Here is a 6,000-nt window from a genome sequence, read left to right on the forward strand (position 1 = left end):
GAGAACGCCATGAAGTCTCAAAGTATGAGTTAAGGAAAGGGCTTTAGTGCAGAAAATGGAGACTTGCACAGCTAGGCTCCACAACAGCAGAGGAGGCTGGGGTCACCCACTGTCCCCATGGACTTGTGGGCCAAGGCACTCTGCTGGACAAGCAGCATGGCTTACATTCCACTAAAGGAACCCACGCCCCTGTCTCTATACCTTTGTTAAGGGTATACATGAGAAAGTGGCCTTCTTGCAGGGAGTACAGAGAGACTCCTGCATGCTAGGTGGGCTGAGTATAGATGCCAGATGAGAGAAGCTGGGCTTGGGCACAGCACCTCCCGCTACTAGAGGGTAAGCCCTCAGTACACTGAATCTTTGTCAAGGCACCCCAAAGTGGGCACCTGAGCTCATTTGCAGATACCTGTTCCTTGCATCACAATTTGACACATGAAAGTTTGGGAAGGACAGGGTGTATTAGTCCATTTTCACAGTGGGTAATTTATAAAGAAAAGAGGTTTAATTAGCTCACAATTCTGCATGGCTGGGGAGGCCTCAGAAAACTTACAATCATGGCAGAAGGGGAAGCAGGCATGTCTCACATGATAGCAGGAGAGAGAGGAGAAAGCGAAGGGGGAAGATCCCCTTATAAAACCATCAGATCTTGTGAGAACTCACTATCATGAGAACGGCATGGGGGAAACCACCCTCATGATCTAATCACCTCCCTCCCTTGACACGTGGGGATGAAAAGTCCTCCCTCCCTGCATGGAGGTTACAATTGCCGATGAGATTTGGGTGGGGACACAGAACCAAACTGTATCACTGGGAAATAAAATCATGCTCACCTGAATTCTTTGCTTCCCTGGGTCTTAACTTGGCCTTATTAGAATGATTCTGTTATAGCTAACATCAAACGAAACTTTTCTATGTCTTTCTGTGTAGAAAGAGAGCAACTCTTGACTACTTTCTTTCTTTTCTTAGAACTATTTCTCTACAAAGCAATTATAAATCCTTTCCTTACTTTTACTTTGCAATCAATTACACCAGGACCAATGCTAGAAGACAAGGACAAAAACTGTGATGTAGATCACATTTTGTCGTCAGAGCTCTTTGGCTTCATACTTCTGTCTCCCTGTCCAGGTTCCAAGCCTTTCGGGTTGCCTGCCTGGATCTCAGCTTCCAGGTGATAAGCTCCTGACCTGACCTTCTTTGGCCAACAAAACTTACCTGCATAGGGCCCTCTCTCTAATAATAAGTGGTGATTTGATACAGAGACAAATTAGTAGGATTAAATTATTTTGCTGTCTAGTGTGCAGTGAAATGAGTGATTTAAGGAGCAATGAAAATTCTGAGTACTCAGAGCTGAAATGTTTTGTCAGAGAAAGCTCTGTGCTTCTTACTTTTTGTCTCATGGCCCCCTTCACACTTGGATTCAGTTTGGCTTGCTTCCAGATATGAGGCTGGATTGTAACAGCTGTCTGAGCCCTCATAACATACTTGAAGTCCTTTGGTTAAGCTCGTATCAGCATTTTATCCTGATCTTTATCTTTTGGTTCCTCAGTATGACATTTTACCATTATTATACAGTACGTGTTATTGTTGCAGACCACTTTATTTCCTTTATGGAATGAGGTTTTGTGTAAATAAATCAGTAATACATGTGCACATTAGGGGTCACTCCCTAAGAGTTGGCTTTTATGTGAGTCTCAAAATTGAAGCCACAATCTCAAGCTCTTAGAGATAAGCTATTAAATACCTAGTTGGCTATTTATAATGTTAACATGGTATTCTGGACTTGGAGCCCAAAAATCTCAATTTGATTCCTGACTCTGCATTTGGTGATTTTCCCTAAATGTTTTTTTTCCCCTTCTCTGTTGTTTCTTGATACTGGGAAGGGTGGAAACTCATGAAAAGAAATGTAAAGGGCATATTTCACAGGAGATTACCAAAGATTGCAATAATCTTGGCATCCTTTGCTATTACAAAAAAAAACTGCTTTAAGAAAAAAAAAGATATACCATATTGAAACAATTTATTAACTGATTAAATACCAAGATAACGTATGACTCTTCCATCTCATAACAAATCAACTGCTAGTCAACCTTACAAATCTCTTTTATGAGACCTTTTAATATTCTTTAAACTAAGTCTCCTAAGGTTTCTAAAATAGACTGCTTGACCTTGAGCCCAAATCAACAAACTTCTCCCATGTATCCCCCAGGCCCTCAGGGGTGAGGGCCTGACAGCTGGATGTGGGCATGACACAGGAAGTACAGTATGTACTGCCCAACACACGCCCAAGAATGTTTGCAGTTTGGGAGGATCAAGCAGGTACCTGTCTGTGTTTCCTGTGGTCTCTGGGAGCTGGGAGCCAGACCAAATCACACTATGTTTCAACTGTAGCAAACCATTAGCAAAATAGACAAGTGGTAACAGCCCAATTGGAACAACAGGCAGGTGGCACTTCTGTGACACCAATGACTGAAAACACAATTACTAGGCTAGAATATGAACAGCACACCTTTTAAGACCCCCTTAGCCCAGGAGTTCAAGTTCAGCCTGGGCCTCATAGCAAGACCCGGTCTCTACAAAAAAAATTTAAAAATTAGTCAAGCGTGATGGTGTGTGCCTGTAGTCCCAGCTATGTGGGAGGCTGAGGTGGGAGGATCACTTGAGTCCAGGAGGTTGGGGCTGCGGTGAGCTGTGATTACTTCACAACACTCCAGCCTCAGCAACAGAAGAAGACCCTGTCTCCACAAAAAAAAAAAAAAAAAAAAAAAAAAAAAATGTCACCCTCAGAATACGTATGAATGAATAAGTGAACAAAGAAACAAATAAATAAATGGCATTCCTGGCCATGTTTCAGAACCATTAGAGGACATAATCAGAAACTTTAACATAAGCCCCAGGTCTTCTGCTTCTGTCAAAACACTTCTGAGTTGCTCTTACTTCTATATATATTAATCAGCCTCCAGCTGATTCAAGATTTATCATCAAAGAATCAGATTCTTTTCATTTTTATCAAATTAGGAATTAAATTCCTTTGTGACGCATCTCTCTGAGACATATAATGATTTTTTTTTCTTTTCAGATATTGTGTCACCTTCAATTCTGATAACCATAGAACACAGGGGATCTTTTATCATTTTATAAAAATCATAAAGGTTCTGAATCTTTTCAGTATAATCTTTTCAGTGATGAATTGTTTCAAATAAATCACTTAAATCCCTGATGTATTATAGGACTTGACATCAAAGCTAAGTATTCAAAATATGCAAGCACAGTATTAGAAATGTCACATGTATCAGAAATAGCCCACCTGCTCTAACATAAGCTAGGGTGGATGCCAAAGCCCACTCCCCCACCACACACACCACTGCCCCCTATACACGATCTTTCCCCCATATAACTTCCCAGGTCGACACAGAAGCCTCTCTGCAAAATGTGGCTAAGAACTGCTACTACCCTAAATACAATTCAATTAGAAACTCTAACAAGAAATATAGAGTTCATCAGATACTTCCAAACAATATAAAGTTGTCGGTTTTATATTGCTGTAGGCTCAGATCCTGCCAACATGTTGAGTGTCTAGTATACACCAGGCACTCTCATTGGAGTCACATATACCCATTAACATATATTTTTCCAGATAGGGATGAGCTGATTTCTATATAATGCATTGCATTTCCAGCTGGGTCAATGCCTCTGTAGTGTGAATTATGTGGGAGCTATCACAGCTACAACTTTCATGAGCAACTTGTATTGTCTTCCCCAGGTATAGAAAAACCCAGCAGTTTTCCCAGGCTTCCTGCTTTGTGGATGATGGAATATGTTATAGTATACTGAGATAGAATTGATAAAAATTACATAAGTAGAATATATATATATACACACACACACACACACATATATGTCTTTCTACTTTCTTTCAAGGCTATCCACATTATTTTATCTAAATACAAATTGCAAAACAACATAGGCCTTTTCCCTTTGATTTTCTTGCATTTTTTCCTCCCTAGAATAATTTCTGAGCTTAACTCCTGATTCTGTCATATAGTGTGGCTTTGTGATAACTGACAAGTTATTTAACTTCCTGGAGCCTCGCCTTAAGAATGGAGTTATCAACATCATCTGATTCAGAGAGTTGCTCTGGGGCTGAAATAAGGGAGAATCAACGTAAAATTCGGGGCATTAATGCTTTTTTGTGTTAGATCACTTTCTACTTCTGGCCTCTCTTCAAGTGTAAGATTATCTGGACCATTATATCAACACCCTATCTTTGATGTACAAACATGTGAATTATCAACTTTTCATCTGTCTCTCAGTAAATGGATACCCTATGCACATACAGAATGCACAAACATGAAAATGTCCACTTTAAATAACAATGGTACCAGCAGCAAGGAGTCACATAATAGACAACATGTTTTAAAGTAAAGAATTCTCTTCCACCGAGTATTAATTTACCGGCTTTCTACACGCCAAGTTCCCAAAGCAGTCAAGAACATCTGAGACCGGCAGGCTTCATGTTTCCCCTAATGGGATACTAATTGTTTTCACATAAATGCCCCCACTGTACAAGCTCTCTATGTAGAATCAAAGTGGGTTGAGGAATGGTAAACGTAAACCATCTTTCTGATGTCTACAATATCATGCTTCAGAAGATTCTAGAAAAGGTCTATTTGGGATTAAATATATTTATATTCAAAAGCTTTAGTATTTAACTTACAAGAATATTAATTGTGAGCCATCTTTCTAAAAACAAAGTATCACCACTTCCCATAATATTTACTTCTTCCAAAAACAATTACGTTCTAAACACACACACACACACACACACACACACGCACTCTCTCTCTCTTTGATAAAAAGTATTTTCTGTGTGAAAGACTCTAATTTTGCATTATCCTTATTTGCAACCCTTTTTTAGGATTTTAAAATGAGGTGTTTTAATAGCGCCACCTGGTGGTAATGATCCATTTCAAGTACCCAACATAACTTCTTTCCTCACCTTTTCTCCTCTGTGATTTGTGATCTCTTCCTTTCATTTGTATTCATGAATCATTCTTTTGCATTAGTGTTGATGAAGAAAGTAATGATTTTATCAAAACAAAGTAGGCTATTACAAAAAAACTAACAAAAGTGTTAATGTGAGCAGAACAGTAGAACCTGCACACTTAAGGGTGCGCCACTCGTCAGGGAAAAGAAATGTAACTAAAAATCAACCAAAGGCTGAGAAGAAACAAAAAGGGCAGAAGCAGTAACTCCGAAATGGGCCTTAGAGAGAAAACTCACCTGATGTAGGGCATGTTGGCCAACATTTTCCTTTTATATCTGCCACATTTTCTGCCTTGTGGCCAGTCTGAAAACTAAGCAGCCCAGAACAGCAGGCAAATGCTTCTCAGTCACAAACAATGGAATATTGAAGCCATTGAGATTCGTCTCACAGCAGCAGGAACCATAGCAGGTGCTAAAGGAACTGGTTGTTTATGAAGAAATAATCAAATATTCCTTCCTTCCTTCCTTCCTTCCTTCCTTCCTTCCTTCCTTCCTTCCTTCCTCCCTCCCTCCCTCCCTCCTCATTTCTGCCACTCCTCACACAACTCCAGCATCCCTCTCCCCAGGCATCAGAGTACTACTTGGGGAAAATAATAATAATGTATGATTTTTTCCCCTAAATCACTTCAACTCCAAGGACCCATTAGCAACTTATGCCCCTTTACAGATCTGGCCAGTTGATCATCAAGAAAGGCAACTTTAGAGATGATGCAATCGGGGGGAAAAAAAAGACAGGAGAACAGGTAACTGCAGATAACTTTTTAATTTTTTTTCTTTTGTATGTACCTTTTTGAGAATTAGGTCATTAAATTCATTGAAAATTCCAACCTTTATCCAGCCTTTGAAAGTCCTTGTCTCGTTCAACTTTGAAACAGACCATAAGGTGGATTCACATGGTGAAAAATGGGAGGGACAGAATGAAGACCTGACAATAATGAAGAGAGTATGTCCACCAGG

Source organism: Chlorocebus sabaeus, chromosome 4, assembly GCF_047675955.1.
Source record: "Chlorocebus sabaeus isolate Y175 chromosome 4, mChlSab1.0.hap1, whole genome shotgun sequence".
Lineage (NCBI taxonomy): Eukaryota > Metazoa > Chordata > Mammalia > Primates > Cercopithecidae > Chlorocebus > Chlorocebus sabaeus.